Consider the following 18,741-nt stretch of genomic DNA (forward strand, 5'->3'; position numbering starts at 1 on the left):
TCCCAGATGCCAAGAAATAAACTATAATGAACTATAAAATGGTAAGAAACTTTAGCATTAGGCACTAGGCATGGCCCAGAACAGGACCAGAATTTTCCTATAGTGCTATTTCAACATGGTAAGACATTCCGAGCAAAGTATCATGTTATAGATGGTTACGTGCTAGTTATTTAGGTATAGCTAGATCCCATCCCAGAGAGGCTGGACCACACAATCTGAACAGGAACAGTGACTTCTTCATTATTTCCCAGAGTACCCTCTGGTGCCCCATGACCTTTCCAAATAATTTTATTAACACATCCTTTAACTGAACATTATACCCTGTGTCACACAAAGAACCTTGCCATCAGCAGAAGAAAGGGATAATTTCTTGCGATCTGAGTTATGTGTCACAAGTCAAGAGTGCTCAATGAAGATCAAGGACAATTACCTTACCGCAACACTGGTTCAATTAAGATTTTTTTGTTAATGGGTTACTGGTACTTTTAAAAGTTCAGCTTCAGATTGAAGTTGCATCAGAAATGGGGAGGGAACTGGAGCACCATGGTGGGTGCAGCTGCTCAGCCGTCAAGTTTGTTCAGTAGAGTGAAGCTGCCCCGAAAGTGAAAGAAGGTAAATGCTGTGGGTTTTCTTTGGTCAAACATTCTTTTAGCGAAGGAACCTGTAAACTTTCATGACAATCTTGCTGCCTCTGTTAAAATTAATTTGTGTCAAGGTTGCAGCTAACGACAGCTTGTTTGAGGGCTGTGTGTGTATTTGTGATCTAAACTGGGTTCCTGGGGTAGGCAGTTCAGTAGCTGGTGCTGAAAGCATCAGAAAGATCAAGCCATAAGGGCTGTTATCGGAGAGCACTGTACAAATGCCAAGCACATGGAAGCAGACATCCCTAGAAGGACAGCAGTGGCCATTTTTAGTGTAATCTGAATAGGTTGCAAACTATTTTGTGACATGGTTCCTGCTTTACATTTTTTTAATTTTCCTGTTGGGTCTCCAGAAGAAAGGGAGACTATTGACCTCAAGAGGAAAGTGAAAAATGTGAAATTGTCCTTGCTTTAAACCTCATTATGGGATTTAGAAATCCAGTTGTTCCTGATATAAAGTCCCTGAAAAAGATGAGAGATTTTGGTGATTGTTTTCACATTGGATTTTATTTTGAGCCATATGTTTTCAGAAATAATTTTAGAGGTCGATATTCAAAGGGGTTTAGTGAATAAACTCTGAGGTTTGACTATCTTGGCCACTCCTCTAATGTGCATAAAATTTATCCAGATTGATTAGAGGAGTTTTAGGGCTTTTTGGAATAAAAAACCCTCCAGAAGATAAGTGACCCTACCGGCTCAATCCTTCACGCCAGTGACATTAATGTCAGAGCTTGCAAATGATTCCCCCCTCCTCCCCAAACCTCCCCTCAGATAATTTAAATGTTAGGTTCCATATTAGGTGCTGCTACCCAAGAAAGAGATCTAGGCATCATAGTGGATAACACATTGGAGAAGTACAGAGAAGGGCAAACAAAATGAGGAAAAACTAAAGAGGTTAGGACTTTTCAGCTTGGAGAAGAGACGGCTGAGGGGGGGTATGATAGAGGTGTTTAAAATCATGAGAGATCTAGAACGGGTAGATGTGAATCGGTTATTTATGTTTTCGGATGATAGAAAGACTAGGGGGCACTCCATGAAGTTAGCATGTGGCACATTTAAAACAAATCGGAGAAAGTTCTTTTTCACTCAACACACAATTATACTCTGGAATTTGTTACCAGAGGATGTGGTTAGTGCAGTTAATATAGCTGTGTTTAAAAAAGGATTAGATAAGTTCTTGGAGGAGAAGTCCATTACCTGCTATCAATTAAGTTGACTTAGAAAATAGCCACTGCTATTACTAGCAACGGTAACATGGAATAGACTTAGTTTTTGGGTACTTGCCAGCTTCTTATGGCCTGGATTGGCCACTGTTGGAAATAGGATGCTGGGCTTGATGGACCCAGTATGGCATGTTCTTATGTTCATATAAGTGAGAGCTTCCCCCATGAAAAGAGTCCGTCTCCCCCCCCCCCCAAGGGATTAAGAGTTAGTGTGGGAGTGCATGGTTAGCCAGAGCAGCCCCAGAAGATATAAATAAGATTGTGTGCCCTTGGGACTTAAAACACCCCACTAAGGGTTACATAGAGTTAGATTATAGAGTTCAAGAAGACAGGGAGAAGTGATTCCTCTACACAAAAGAGGATGTTAAGAAGTGGCTAAGAACTACAGACCAATTATTCTGAACTCCATGTATAGAAAATTAAAGCAATTGCTGCCAAAACAGAGAACAGTGCAATTCCTGGAATCCAAAGAATTACAGGATCTGAGGCAGCATGGTTTTACCAGAGGTAGGTCTTGTCAGTTGAATCTAATCAATTTCTTTGACTAGGTGACCAGAAAGTTAGATCAGGGGAAAGTGCCAGATATAGTGTACTTAAATTACAACAAGATCTTTGACATGGTTCTGCATAGGCGACTTATAAATAAACTGAACAGCTGCAGTAAAGACCCTAAAGTGACTGTCTGGGTCTGAAACTAGTTGAGTGAGAGGTGACAAAGAATAGTGGTAAAAGAGTTCCCTCTGAGGAACCAGTGGTGTGCTGCAGGAATCGGACCTCAGTCCAATTCTGTTTAACAATTTCGGAAGTGAGATTACAGAAGGGCTATTGGGAAAGGTTAACCTTTTTTTGGAAGATATCAAAATCTGCCATAGAATAGATACCCTGGAAGGTGTGAAAAACATGAAGAGAGATCTAGAGAAGCTTGAGGAATGGTTTAGAGAAGTGATGGCGAACTCCAGTCCTCGAGTGCCACAAACAGGCCAGGTTTTCAGGATATCCACAATGAATATGCATGAGATGGATTTGCATACAGTGCAGGCAGTGCATGCAAACCCATCTCATGTATATTTATTGTGGATATCCTGAAAACCTGGCCTTTTTGTGGCACTTGAGGACTGGAGTTCGCCATCACTGGTCTAGCAGATAAGACTTAATGCTAAAAAATGCCAGATCATGAATTTGGGTTGCAAAAACTCAAGGGAGCAATACAGTATAAGTAAAGTACTTCTGTGTACAAACCGAGAGTGGAATCTGGGGATGAATTTATCTTATTTATTTATTTATTTATTTCTAGGCTTTTATATACCGAAGTATAGCGGGGTGCCTTCATTCCGGTTTACAAGATAACAACTTATACAAATTGGTAACAACTTGGTAACTTATACAAATTGTACAACTTATACGACTTATATAAATTGGTAACAAATTGGTAACGAAATTGGTAATACTGGGACACCCTAGCAGAGAACTGAGTTAGGGTGGGGTCAAGGGGGAACAACGATTACAAACTGGATAGAGCACTTTATAACATATAACTTTATAACAAGATCTTATGATCTTAAAGTGACCAAACAGGTCGATAAGATGATGAGAAAAGCCAGAAGGTTGCTTATATGCATAAGGAGAGGAAAAGCCAGCAGGAAAGAGGAGGTGATATTACCTCTGTATAAGTCTTTTGTTGAGATCTGATTTGGAGTAATGTGGACAATTCTGGAGATTGCACCTTCAAAAGGATATGAACCGAATAGAGTTCGTCCAGAGGGCAACTACTAAAATAGTAAATGGTCTTTATAATAAATCATACGGACACAACTTAAAGATCTAAATACAGTATATATACCCTGTAGAAAGAAGAAAAATGATAGAGATTTAAATATCTCCAAGAAATAAATACACAGGAGGCAGGTCTCTTTTAACAAAAAGGAGGTTCTGAAATGAGGGCAAAAGGGAGTAGACTCAAGAATAGTCTAAGAAACTTTTACAGAAAGTGTTTAAACTTGCATCTTGGGAGTTTCAGGTGGTGAACCTGCCACAGAGCTACAGCGGCTATTGATGTGCTAGGCAATCCTAGTATTTTTACCCTCTATACTATGGCGCTCTAGACACACCTGCCTGAAGGAGACACCAAAGACTGAAAAAGAAACTTAGGCTCCTTTTGGGGCCACTAAATCTAGCCTGAAGTTAGACCATCTATCTAACATAGCTCATTAATTTTGAGAACAGTCTCAGATTGACACAACGAACGAGGTATGTTCAGAAAGCACACCATCTTGGCATCTGCTCTGTGGAAGTGTAATCTGGCTGATCCCTGATCCTGACCCCTGGCTCCTATCCAACCCCTTGGCTCCACTATTGTGCTTGGCCTTGCCACGCCAGGTACACACCTTCCTTCCGAAGTGGACTCTGCTGAGCCCCGATAGATGGATGTGTGGAACAGCCTCCCTGTGGAGGTGGAGGAGACAAGGACAATACTGGGATTTAAGCAAGCATGGGATAAAGCACAGGGGAACTCTGAGGGAAAGGAAAGAGCTATGAAGCCAAACAGGAGATGTGGATGAACAGACTGGATAGGCCGGATGGTCTTTATCTGCTGTCATGTTCTATGTTTCTATTTTGATATTATTAAAGATGAAAATGTAATTTCATAAAATTGATTGGTAGGAGTTCTGAAAGGCTGCTATTATTGAGCTTGAGTACCCTTAGAGTATATTTTAAAGGGAACATGATTTCATTACTTTCATTTCAATGACTCATGTTATATTGGATTTATTTAATTTAGAATATTGTGGTTCTAAGAAAGGGGAGATGTGCTGAGCTCCAGCACCACATGCTGAATGAAGCTGATTGGCCTGTAATACACTGACACACTTCCGAGACCTTTAGTAATGTAAAAGGTGGAATGATCTGTGACTGACCAATAAGCATTTTGTTTTATTTGCTTATAAAGTGAGCCTACCAAGGGGAACCCTGTTATTTTGGCCTGACTTTAAAAGTAGCTGTGAACTGCATTCTGAGGGTCACAGAGTTGATTTTAAGTTGTGATTTCTGTGAGATAAGCAGAGTTGATTTAAGGCCTGCTTCAGAGTTAGAGCAGAGATCTGAGAGGCCTGCTCCTTAGCAAAAACAGTGTTTCAACATACAAGATTCTGGTAAGACCTGAGTAAGGTAAAGTAAGATTATTTATCATATACAGCTTTAAATAGAAGTGTCATAGAAAAAACAGTGAGAAACAAATAATACTTTATTAGAATGTAAAGATTTATTGTTATTGTCCGTTTAGATTCACATTTTTAGAATAGTCACAGAGGCATTATGACATTTTCCGTTTTATTCATCATTCGCTTCCTTATAATTCCTAGCATTCTGTTTGCTCTTTTGGTTGCCGCAGCAGACAGAGCTGACAATTTCAATATATTATCCACGATGACGCCTAGATCTTTTTCCTGGGTGGTAGCTCCTAATATGGAACCTAACATCATGTAAGTACAGCATGGATTATTTTTCCCTATATGCATCACCTTGCACTTGGCCACATTAAATTTCATTTGCCATTTGGATGCCCCTTCTTCCACTATCGCAAGGTCCTCCTGCAATTTATTACAATCCGCTTGTGATTTATCTACTCTGAATAATTTTGTATCATTTCCAAATTTGATTACCTACCTCGTCGTATTCCTTTCCAGATAATTTATAAATATATTGAAAAGCACTGGTCCAAGTACAGATCCCTGAGGCACTCCACAGTTTACCCATTTCCACTGAGAAAATTGACCATTAATCCTACTCTCTGTTTCCTGTCTTTTACCCAGTTTGTAATCCACGAAAGGACATCGCCTCCTATCCCATGACTTTTTAGTTTTCGTAGAAGCCTCTCATGAGGGACTTTGTCAAACGCCTTCTGAAAATCCAACTACAATATATATACTGGTTCACCTTTATCCACATGTTTATTAACTCCTTCAAAGAAATGAAACAGATTTGTGAGGCAAGACTTCCCTTGGGTAAATCCATGCTGACTGTTCCATTAAACCATGTCTTTCTATATGCTCTGTGATTTTGATCTTTAGAATAGTATCTAGGGATGTGAATCGTTTTTTGACGATTTAAAATATCGTCCGATATATTTTAAATCATCAAAAATCGTTAGGGCCACGATACAATACCAATTCCCCCGATTTATCGTTAAAAAATCGTAAATCGGGGGAAGGGGGAGGGCAGGAACTTACTTACTTGCCCTAAACCAATGGCAGGAAAACCGGCACAATAAAACCCCCTAAAACCCACCCCCGACCCTTTAAATTAAATCCCCCACCCTCCCGAACCCCCCCCAAATGCTTTAAATTACCTGGGGATCCAGCGGTGGTCCAGAACGGCGGCGGTCCGGAACGGCCCCCTCAATTGAATCCTGTTGTCTTCAGCCGGCGCCATTTTGCAAAATGGCCGCCGCAAAATGGCGGCGGCCATAGACAAAAACGATTCAACGCAGGAGGTCGTTCCGGACCCCCGCTGGACTTTTGGCAAGTCTTGTGGGGGTCAGGAGGCCCCCCCAAGCTGGCCAAAAGTTCCTGGGAGTCCAGCGGGGTTCAGGAAGCGATTTCTTGCCGCGAATCGTTTTCCGTACGGAAAATGGCCCGGCAGGAGATCGACTGCAGGAGGTCGTTCAGCGGGGGTTAGGGTGGGTTTTAGGGGGTTTTAGTGTGTCGGCTCACGATTTTTTTTTTTTTTTTTGGAATCTGTATTTATTCATTTTTTAACCATGTAACAATACAACAAGTACATTCACTAATAGAAACTAATATAAACTAATATAAACTCCCCCCCGCCCTCCCTCCCCGCTCATGCAATCCGTAGTTGAGGTGGCCAGGTATATAGTAGTAGAGAGCAGACTGCGCACCTCCCCTCTGATGTAGTAGTCTATAGAGCCTGGGTAACAGCCGCTGTGTCCGTGGGTGGAGTCGGATCCCGATAACCGGGAGTTAGTGCGCACTAACAGAAAATGATACAATTTGACACTTTTCAGGTCAGTTAAGGTCAGTTTAGGAATGAATATGTATTCCTATTGGCTGCCCTCTTATTTATTCAAGTTACCAAGGTTCCCACTGACAATATATGGGGGATGGGAAATGGAAACAGTTGGTAGCTTGACAAAAAAGTAATGTGATCAGTCAATGTGACTAGAACTTGTGCCCTAACCCTGATACCAGGGGTGTTGTGATCTTCCTGCACACAGTGCCCTATCCCTATTAATACCAGGAGTGTTGTGATCTTCCTGCACACAGTGCCCTAACCCTGATACCAGGGGTGTTGTGATCTTCCTGCACACAGTGCCCTAACCCTGACACCAGAGGTGTTGTGATCTTCCTGCACACAGTGCCCTATCCCTATTAATACCAGGAGTGTTGTGATCTTCCTGCACACAGTGCCCTAACCCTGATACCAAGGGTGTTGTGATCTTCCTGCACACAGTGCCCTAACCCTGACACCAGGGGTGTTGTGACCTTCCTGCACACAGTGCCCTATCCCTATTAATACCAGGAGTGTTGTGATCTTCCTGCACACAGTGCCCTAACCCTGATACCAGGGGTGTTGTGATCTTCCTGCATGCAGTGCCCTATCCCGCCTGCATTACTAGTGAGAAGCTGGCTTCACAGACAGGGGGGAGCTGCCTGACCCTCACTCCTGACTTCCCCCATCTCCCAGCCAGTGAATGGTGTGTGGGTGAGGGGGGGGGGAGGATGGTGAAGTCTGAGACAGCTCCCTCCCTGCATTACTAGTGAGAGGCTGGCTTCACAGACAGGGGGGGAGCTTCCTGACCCTCACTCCTCCCCTCCCCCATGTCCCAGCCAGTGAATGTTGAAAAGAACTGGGCCAAGGACCGATCTCTGAGGCACACTGCTAGTTGCAACCCCCTCTTCAGAGAAAACTCCATTTAGTACCACCCTTTGTTGCCTCCCACTCAGCCAGTTTCTAACTCAGTCACTCTAGTATTCATACCAAAGGCGCACAGTTTATTTATAAGTGTTCTGTGTGGAATCGTGTCAATGGCCTTGCTGAAATCCAAGTACACTACATCTAGCGCTCTCCCTTAATCCACTTCTCTGGTCACTCAATCAAAGAAATTGATCAGATTCATCTGACAAGGTTTTCTTTTGTAAAACCATGCTGCTTTGGATCTTCCAATCCATTGGATTTAAAAAATTGCACTATCCTCTGTTTTAGCAGGGTTCCATTTGTTTGCTCACAGCAGAGGTCAGACTAGCTGGCCTGTAGTTCCCAGCTTTCTCCTTATTTCTACTTTTATGAATAGAAATTCACCCTTTTCCAGTCCTTTGACTACTCCGGACGCTAAAGAAGCATTGACAAGGTCAGCCGGCAGAGCTGCCAGGACATTTCTAAGTTCCCTTAGTACACTTGGATGTATCCCATATGGTCCCATCACCTTATCTACTTTAAGTTTAGTTAGCTCCTCATGAACAAATTGTTCTGAAAATCAATTGAGGTTAACCTCTCTTCCAATCTTATTTCTGTTTGTTATATGTGGTCTCGCTCCAGGTCGTTCCACAGTGAACACTGAACAGAACTATTTGTTAAGCAATTTTGCTTTTTCCTTATCAGCCTCTTCATATTCCTCCTTTTCACCTTTGAGTCTCACAATGCTACTTTTTTACTTCATTCTATTGCTAACATACCTACAAAAAGGTCTTGTCCCCCCCATTTTAATATATTATTTTTTTCTTCTATTTGAATTTTCACATTTCTGACTACTTTCCCAACTTCTCTTAATTTTTCCAGATGCTGTCACCTGTCTTCCTTTTTCTGCGATCCCCTGTAGTTTATGAATGCTAACCTTTTCTCCCATACGTTTTTCGCTACATCTTTAGAAAACCATAACAGTCTCTTTTTCCTCTTCCCTTTATTTACAATCCTAACAAAAAGCTTTGATACCTTTACGATATCTCCTTTTAATTTTGCCCACTGCCCTTCAACTTCCCCAGATCTTCCCATCCAGCTAATGTCTCCTTGAGGCATTCCCCCATTTTGAGAAAGTTAATTTTCCTGAAGTCTGTTGCAAAAGACTTGAACATGAGCCCCTCTTGCCGTGATACAATTGGTGCAACCTCATGGGCTGGCCCCTAGAGTTTGCGCCGATAGCAGGTGAGCACATCTTGGCACGAGCCAGGCTTTGACAGAGTCCAGGAGGCTAAGATAGAGGCAGGGCTGAGTCTGAAGCTAAAGTTTGAAGCAAAGCCAAGCTGATGCTGAAGACTTGAACAGAACAAGACTTAAACTGAAGACTTAGGTGGAGCAAGACTGAAGCCAAAGATTGAAGACTTGAGCGAAGTAAGGCTGAAGTTGAAGACCTGAAGTAGAGAAAGGCCTGAATATTGGAGCAGAGCAATGCTTGAAGAAAGAGGAGGCAGGAGTGAGGCCTATGAAGCAGGACCAAAGCAGGAACAAAGCATGACTGGCTGGAGAACTTTGCTGAGGCAACGCTGAGTTGCACGGCCGGGGTTTAAATACCTGGCTGTGTAACGTCATTGGGAATCACCGCGAGAGAGGTTTCCCGCCATGAGGCCTACATAACCTGACATGCATTCTTAGAGGCAGAACAGTAGCAGTGTTTCCCTACCGTGAGGAGCAGCAGTGTCAGACTGGTGGCTTCTGGGTGAGTAAAGTCACTAGTGGGCCTCCCCACAAATGGCAAGCATAATAAAGTCTAGGACTTTCGACTTAGAATGAGCCTTCATCTCTTGTGTCCTAATATTGAACCACAAACTTCTGTTTGTTGCCTGACTCTGACTACCTATTTAAAACAAAACACATGAACATACTAAATAATATACCTCAATAGTTTACTTTTCTCCAATACTTTTAAGTTTTAAAAATGTCTCCTAGCAGTACTTACTGATTCTTTCCAGCCACCAGTAAGGTGATCCTCTCCTCTCAGTGCTCCCACTGGATTGTGGGATCCTTAACTGGGAAGATTGAGGAGAATACTACTGGAGCACCTATCTGCTTTACCCTCTCTCCCAGAGCCATGTAGTGTAGTCACTGGCTCAGACAGAGAAAAAGCAGAATAAATGCCTCACTGAATATCCATGAATAAAATTATTGTTGCTTATGTGGACCCTTGTGCCGAGACGAGGTTGATACTGCCACCAGGGGAAGGTCCCCAGTGGTCCTCATCGTCAGGCTGAGAAGACCCAACAAGAGCTTCACCTTTACCAGCCCATGTTCCCCGCAGGTTGAGCCCTTGGGTGCTGGGGTCGGCAGGACTTAGAAGTGGGTCTCTCACGTCGAGGAGTCCAAAGTCGAAGACAGCACGGAGTCAGGCAGGCAAGGGTCGAGGCAGGCAGCAGACAGACAAAACCAGGAGCAGGCCAAAGGTTGGGATAGGCAGCAGGCAGGCAAGATGAAGAGACAAGCTGGAGGTCAGGGCAGGCAGAGGTCAAGTGAAGTCGGAGAACCAGGAAAGGATCAGGCAGGTGGAGAGCAGACGGAGTTGAGATACCAGGCAGAAGTCCAAAACCAGGCAGTCAGTCCAAGGGCAGGAGCAGGAACAGGAGCAGGACAGGAGCAGGAACAGGAGCAGGGCAGGAACACTGGATCAGGAAGACAAGGTTGGAACGCAGGATCAGGAACAACGCAGACTACGCACTCAAGATCTGAGCAGGACCCGTTGCTGAGGCAAAGTGCCGTAGTCAGAGCCGGGTTTAAATACCCGGCTGAGGAGACATCATCTCCCGGGGCTGCGGCAAAAATTCTTGCCGTGGGCCCTTTAAAAGGAGGAGAACGGCGCACGCCTAGAGAGGCGGGTGCTGAGGCCGAGCCGGCAGCGTGTTGTGACACGAGAGCAGGCCACCGTGGCAGGATTTGGGGCCTGGCTGCCCGGCGCAGCAGAGGAGAGGGCCAGAACAGGATGCCTGCCGGAGCAGGTAAGAGGGCCCGGCTGCGGGTGGCCGCGGCCGGGAATCCTAACAGTTATCTGGCTACCTTTAGCTGGATAACTTTAAACCTAACCAGCTAACTTTGGATATCACTAGTTCGGTTTAAATTTATCTAGCTAAAAGTACTCAGATAACTCTATGCTACATTAAAAAAAAATATAGCCAGTTGTGCCGACACATTTTTATGTTTAAACAATTTTATTGCGTTTCACAAATTACAATTATACAACCATCCAGGACCAGGCTGGTTCTGCCCCCGGTCCCAGCAAACTGACAACAGACACGTAAGAACAATAAATTCAGTGACACCCCCCCCCTTACCCCCTTCCCAGCCCCAACCCCCCTACTCATCCCACATACATATTGTCCAGTTCCTCCACTTAGCAGAATTATCCAGGCTCCAGTGACGCTCGTACTGATAACGCCTCCACCGATGTCAGTCCTCATGGCCTCGGAAATTGAGAACTTGGCTCCTTGCCCGATGTGGGAGTGCTTGTACATAAGGTTCCCAGACGTCCAAGAAGCGGGTCCGCAACCGAGGGGGTCCCCTTGATGAAAGGGACTCCATATGCATCATAGTAAAGAGGAAGTTTCTCCACACCCAAAAAGAGGGTGGATCCACCTCTCTCCACTGCAATAGGATGACCCTCTTCGCCACCACCCCCGCTTTTTGAATAAACAGGCGGGCGCCCGGATCACGAATTCGCAGTGCTGGTATGTAGCCAAACATCAACCAAATAGGGGCGATCGGAATAGATACCCCCAAGATCCCCGCTAAATACTTAGCAATCTGCGTCCAAAATTGCAAGACCCCCGGGCAAGACCAGAAGGCATGAGTTAACGTTCCTACACAACCCGGGCATCTGTGACAATGGTCCGACACCACCAAGCGTTGCTGAAAAGCCCTCTGGGTCGAAATGTAGGCCCGTCCCAAAAATTTATATTGTATCTCTCTATAAACACTATTACTCGAGATCCGGGACACCCCCCTATAACAGGAGCGCAGTATTGGATTTGTCACAATAAATTCCCCATCTCGATTCCACCTGTCAGCCAATACTACAAAAACAGCATCACTACTCTCCGCATTTAAGGACTTATAATAAGAAGAGATAGAGGGTGCACGAATCTGGGACAACTGCAGCATGTTTTCCAGTTTTTGAAACAAGTTGTGCTGTAGAAAGGCGGGGGGTAAGGAGCTCAAATAATGTGCCAGTTGCATATATGAGAACACCTCCCGACCCTTCACGCCATAAAGCTCCCGGAGTTCAGCCCAACCAAGCCGGCGGCCCTCTGCCTGAAAAAGGTGTCCCAGGTAAAGGATACCGAGATCTTGCCACCGCTTAAACACCCGGGACTGCATACCAGGAGTAAAATCAGGATTCCCCCTTACAGGAAGTAAATAAGCGCATATACGAGGTAGATGCATTCGCTTAGTGAGCGCCACCCACGCACTTCGAATCGGACTCAGGCACGCGGATTGAGTAAAAACATAAGCTAACCGAGAACGCTCCGCCTGCAGAACGTAGGTAAGAGCAAGGGGATTGATCAATGCCTTGTCCGCCTCTAGATCAGTATATATCGCCTCCCCCTTTATCCAGTCCCGAATAATGCGCATATTACAAGCCAGATTATATAAATATAAATTGGGGACCCCTAATCCACCATCTCCCCAGCGCCTCTGCAACCAGGCTAGGGGCAGACGAGCTCTCCGCCCCCTCCACAGGAACGCCCCTAAGGCCTGTTCTAGAGAAGCCCTATCCGCACGTTTAATAAAAAGTGGTAAACTCTGCAGAAGATAGAGCCACTTAGGTAGCACCACCATCTTGTAAAGATGTACCCGTCCACTAATAGAAAGAGGAAGAGGGCCCCAGCGATGGAGCATGTCTCTCGTTTGTTGTAATAACAGGGGGACATTTGCCGCGTAAATCAGGTCGGGGTTCACCGTAATACGGATACCCAAATAGCGGAGTTCTCGGGTAGCCCACTGGAAGGGAAACACACCAATCCAACCCTCCCGTAAAGAGTCAGGGTACGCCATCGCCGTGGACTTCCCCCGATTCAACCGAAACCCGGAAAACCCCCCAAAAGCATCCATTTTTTCCAAAAGAATTGAGAGGGACTGCTGCGGATTCGTTAAATACACCAAAAGATCATCCGCAAAAGCGGCACTTTTAAAGATCGAATCATATAAGCGAATCCCCCGAATGCCCGGCGTCTGTTGAATGGTCAGGAGAAGTGGCTCCATTTGCAAAACAAACAGTAAGGGAGAAAGGGGACAGCCCTGGCGAGTACCCCGTCGGATGTAAAATGGTGCCGAGCACTCTCCATTCACCAAGATCGCCGCCTGTGGACTTGAATACAGCAGCTGTATGGCCCGAAGAAAAAATCCCCCAAATCCCATACGTTGGAGCACCGAAAAAAGATAAGGCCACTCCACCCTATCAAACGCCTTTTCCGCGTCGAAGCTAATCACAAGGGACGGAGTATCGGTGTAATGACAAAGAGCGAGGGCCGTAAGAATCTTTCGAATATTAGTCAGCCCATATCGTTTGCGCACGAATCCCACCTGATGTTCCCCCACCAAGCCTGGAAGGAATCTTGCCAACCTATCGGCTAAAATTTTTGCCAGCAATTTCTGATCATAATTGATCAGCGAAATGGGCCTATAGGAGTCCACCGTCTGTGGATCCTTCCCCGGCTTAACTAGTAATGTAATATGCGCAGTATTCATCTGAGGAGGGTAGCTGCCCTCATCCACCAAGGTCGCAAAAAACCTCTGCAAGGGGTCACTAATCTGGTCCAGCACACATCTATAGAATTCGGGCCGTGTAACCATCTGGACCTGGTGCCTTCAACCTTTTGGAATTCAGAATCCCCCTTTAATTTCAGGGCCGTTATCGGGGCATTAAGAACCTGCTGCTGTTCCGGGGTGAGAGTAGGCAACGACAAGGCATCACAGAACTGACTACACTTCTCCCCAGACCACTCCCCCGCCTGATACAATTTTTCATAATAAGCGCGAAAGAGTCGCAAAATAGTTTGAGTGCGCGTTTCCACCTGCCCCGACTCGTTCTTTAAACCCGCAACAAACCGCGCCCCCCGAGCCGAGCGAATCAAGTGGGACAGCATCTTCCCCGATTTATTACCATAGCGGTACAGCTGATATTGATAATACAATATACTTTTTTTTGCACGGGCATGTAATACCGTATTTAACGTGCACTGGAGAGAGTGATATTGAGCACGCAGCTCCACCGTATTACTCCGCAACAATAGACGCTTGACCCGCTTCAGTTGATCTGTGAGGCGCAGGATTTGCCCATTAATGGACTTCCTACGATGGGCTACATAGGAAATGATATCTCCCCGTAGAACCACTTTAGCCGTATACCAAAACAGAGAAGGGTCCTCCTTATGTGCCTCATTAAGAGTAGCAAAGTCCAACCACCGTTCCGACAGAAACTTCTGAAAAGCTTGGTCTTCCGCCAAATAATACGGAAAACGCCACCGCCGAGCTCCCCCACTTGGGGGGGCAAGTTGCAAGTCCACCCATACCGGCGCATGATCAGATATGAGAATATCCTCAATGCCGGCCTCCGCCACCAAATGAAAGGCGTGTCCACTCAGCAATATGTAATCTAAGCGGGCATAAGTCGCGTGTGCCCTAGACAAATGGGTAAATTCCTTGACCGCGGGATTAAGGAGTCTCCAAACATCCACCAAGTGTAACGTGGATTCCAACATCCCAGGGCCCTTCCCCATCCCATACTCACTTCTACGCACCTGCGAGGAGTCTACCTGGGGGTTCCGTATAGTATTGAAATCTCCACCCACTAAGAGAGTGTCAGCCATATAAGGCACCAAATACCTATAGATCGTCTGAAAGAATGAGGCATTATACACATTTGGGGCGTATATATTGCAAAAGACTATCTGCCTATGGAACAACTCAGCCACTACAATAATAAAACGTCCTTCCGGATCTTTAATTTCCTGTTTGATATGAATCGGGAGAGTTTTATGAAACAGAATCGCCACCCCGGCAGATTTAGAGGTCGCCGAGGCATAGGCCACTTGTCCCACCCACTGTTTACGTAATTTAAGATGTTCAGCATCCGTGAGGTGGGTTTCCTGGAGGAAGCCCACCAGCGCTCCCTTTCTTTGTAGATGAGTCAAGATTTTTGTGCGCTTAACTGGGGAGTGTACGCCACTAACATTCCAGGATATTAAACGGGTATGGGTATTAAAGAGTCATGAGAAATTCAAACATGTGAAGCAGGAAAATTATCCCCAACTTGATCTGGACTCTCCCAGCATGAGTCCAAATCAAAGCCATCCTGCCTCCTGGCCGGCTAACAGCAAATCTAAACTTTCATTAGAACTGGACCAGAACTGACACCAAGCAAACCCAACCCCCAGCCTCCCCTCCCCTTCCCCCCCCCACCATCCCACCCCTCCCCCAATCTCCTTCCCCAATCCCCCTCCCTACGCCCTCCCCAACCCTCCCCTGCCCCCCCCATCCCTCCAAGACCCCTACCCCTGAGAAACACATCGTCCTTACGGGCAGAACTCCCGTGACGCTGCGTTTAAGGAGATCACGCAACCACCCCCTCCCACGGGTGAGTTCCCAGCCCCCCCCCCCCGCCCCCCTCCCCCTCCCCCCCATACCCCAGCGCATAAACCGGTGCTTATAACAATATATACATGAATAACCAACCACCCCTCCAGTAGCCAGTCCCAAAATAAAATCAGCACACCCTAATAGCCATCCAACTGGTGGCTTCCCAGGCATAAACGAGAAGGGGACCCAGAAACAAGGGTAAAGTCTCCATGCCATTGAAGGGAAAGTCAGCACTGGTAGTCAATATAGCACTAATAAAAAAAATAAAAAAAACCAAACACTGCAGCCCGCAGCCATAATGCACCATCCTATGTCCCCGGTGGAAATTGCTCGAAGAAACTGACAATAAAAGAAATTATTGCACCGGTTTCTTCCGTGTCCATCGTCCTGACCGCCCCCTGTCCCTAGAGCACTGTTATTTGGTGAGATAATATAAAGAGAATAAAATATGTGAAGAGCATGCGAATGTAGATCCCTAAGGAAAAAAACAAAAACAATGGGGCGAAGAAAATAAGTGAGAAAATACAAATCAGTCCAGCGGATCAGTTCCCGCGCAGCCAACGGTCTTACTATTCGCCGCCGGGCTATGCAAAAAAAAAAGGGGAACCATAAAAACAAAAAGTAGGTCCCGGTTCCAACCCGGAACCACTCCAAATCCGCTGTGTGGATGCCCCGGGATCAGTAAACCATAAACAGTAAACAGCGAGCTAAGATCCACCACGCAGTACTAGGCTAGCGGTCCAACATAGGCATACAAACCCAAACGAAGTGAAAAAGAAAAAATAAAAAAATTTCAGCACAAACCACACGCTCAAGCCCCCAATTAGGTAACTATCACAGCGCTCCCGGCTCAACTGCATCTCCGCTCCCTGAACTGCTGCCGATCACGGTTCTCCTCCCATGGCCCGGTTCGCCGAATTAGTCGCCTTGTACTCCTCCACGAAGGCGCGAGCCTGATCCGGCTTCTCAAACCACCGGATCCCCCCGGCCGTTACTACTCGCATCCGCGCCGGGTATAACAGAGTCGCCCTGAGACCCATGTTAATTAAGTTGGAACAATACGGAGCCATGGCACGGCGTTGTTGAGAGACGCCCACGGAGAAATCTTGAAAGGCCAAGATGTTTTTGCCGTCAAGTTGAAGGCTTTTCCCTCCCCGCAGTGCCCGAAGAATATCAAGCTTGTGAGCATAATTAAGCAGTTTAGCTATCACAGGTCGGGGACGCGCGACATCAGACTGCCGCGGGCCCACCCGGTGGGCACGTTCCACCCGCAGCGGGCCGTTGGACTGGGGGAGAGTTAGTTGTTCCGTCAGCCATTTCTCCAGATAAGCCGGCAAGTCATTATCTTTCAACGTCTCCGGAATCCCAATCAAGCGGAGATTAGATCGACGTGATCTATTCTCAAGATCATCGATTTTTTGGGCCTGCTGCGTGACGGAGGCCTTCAGCGCATCGATATCCTGTCGGGCTTGCACGAGGTCGTCCTGCGTTTCTGACATCCGCGATTCCAGTTCCACAAAACGCGGCTCATACCCCTGTAATGATTGCTTTAATTCCGCAATTTGCTCCGCTATCGCTTTAAGGTCGGGCCCCAACGCCGCAGCCACCGCCGTCTTAATGTGCTCCAAATCGATACCTGCTGTTGGCTGGCCTGGCTGCGGGCGATCTGGGGAAGATGGCGGATCCGTTCCCTTAGGCCTCTCCCGATCCTTGTCCTTGCGAATCGTCCTGGTTGCCATATTACCTCCACCGAAGGGCGCAGCAGTGGGGGTGAGTAGGAAGGATGTTTAATTTAAAATGCCAAATCAATTCAAGCTGGGGATGGGTGCAGATCGGGGAGCGGGACCTGGAGCTAAGGAACCCACATCCGTTCTCCCCGCTGGCTCCAAAGACTTTTCCCGACACATTTTAAATAAAACAAGTCCAGCCATTTGGCCATGGCCCCCTCTCCTCCAATGGATTTCAAAATCAACCCTCAGCCTCTGCTCCCCCCCCCCCCCCCCCAGCTCCCCCTAATCTTATAAAAATACATCTGGCCAAAAGGCATGAGGAGATAGGCTAGCACCCCACCCCCCTCCTGATCCAAGCTTTATAAGAAGTCAAGTGATAGCAGTCCCCCAGCTCCCTCCTGATATTGGCCCCTTTGATTTTAAGAATTGCTCCTACATTTTGCCTGGCACCAACATTAGGCTTACCGATCTGTAGTTTCCTTGTTCATCCCTGGAGCCTTTTTTTTTTTTTTTTTTTAAAGTAAGCATTAAACTGGTCACCCTCCAGCCTTCAGGTACTGTGGTTGTTTTACACGATTACTTAGCAACAGGTTCTTTCAGGACTCTGGGGTGGATACCATCTGGTCCTGGATATTTTACTCTTTTTACCTTGTCAATTTGATCTATTACGTATTCCATTATCATAGAAATTTGCTTTGATTACTCAGAATCATTACCATCAAAGAATGTCTCCGATGTGGGTATATTTCCAACATCCTCTACGGTAAAGACCGAGGCAAATAATTCATTCAGTTTTTCTGCTTTTTTTTTTTTTGTCCTCCCTGAGCACTTCTTTTATCCTTCGGTCATCTAGAAGTCCAACTGACTTCTGACAGGGCACTGCACAGCACAAATAAAAACTGAGCAGCTGGCAAGCCAAGTCACACACCAGTGCTAGGCATACTTGCGAAGTAGAGACAACTGGAAGATTTGCACAGTATTTGGTTTAGAGACATTTTAGTTTTTGAGAATATAGGTTAAAGAGAAGGTTCTATGAGGAACAAGAGGATATCGGAAACCTTTTTTGAAGAGGTGAAGCTTTCAATGACCTTCTGGCTGCCCAAGCTGACCTTCAAGAGATTTCTTCACATCCAGTGCTCACCAAGTCATGCGAGCTTTAGAAAACAATAATAGACATTCTGGCCAGAATTTTAAGAACTTGGGCTTACTTGAAAAGTAACACTAGTGAATGTTAAATACTCAACTAGGGAGATCCTACAGTAGAACAGTAATCTAGATATTATTGGATATTACAAGTGTTATTTTTGTAAGCTGCACTGAATACAGTTTTATATGGAAGTTTGCAACAACAATATTTTAAATAAAGAAAGAAAGAAAAGAAAAGAAAAAAGTTTAAGTTCTTCAGCAGTCTTGCCTAAGATTAAAGAGCGTGCAAGTTAATTAAGAAGGGGTTTATCTTACATTATTGAACCACTTTTTATCACTGCAATCTATTCAAAATCCAGCTGCACGTCTTCTCTTCTTTGAACGCTTGCTCTGACCATGTAACCGCTCTTTTCAAGTCTCTGCTTTGGC

General features: G+C 45.7%; 1 long non-coding RNA gene across 4 annotated transcripts in view; it reads left to right on the forward strand.

The window, feature by feature from the left end:
• The first annotated feature begins 383 nt into the window (after positions 1–383).
• Positions 384–18,741, forward strand: part of LOC115084386 — a 62,862-nt gene continuing 44,504 nt past the window's right edge. For all 4 annotated transcript variants that reach the window (XR_003854538.1, XR_003854540.1, XR_003854537.1 and 1 more), the window contains exon 1: positions 384–612. This is a non-coding gene — a long non-coding RNA (uncharacterized LOC115084386). The remainder of the gene's footprint in view (positions 613–18,741) is intronic.

The sequence above is a fragment of the Rhinatrema bivittatum genome, chromosome 2, assembly GCF_901001135.1.
Source record: "Rhinatrema bivittatum chromosome 2, aRhiBiv1.1, whole genome shotgun sequence".
In the NCBI taxonomy this organism is placed as follows: Eukaryota; Metazoa; Chordata; class Amphibia; order Gymnophiona; family Rhinatrematidae; genus Rhinatrema; species Rhinatrema bivittatum.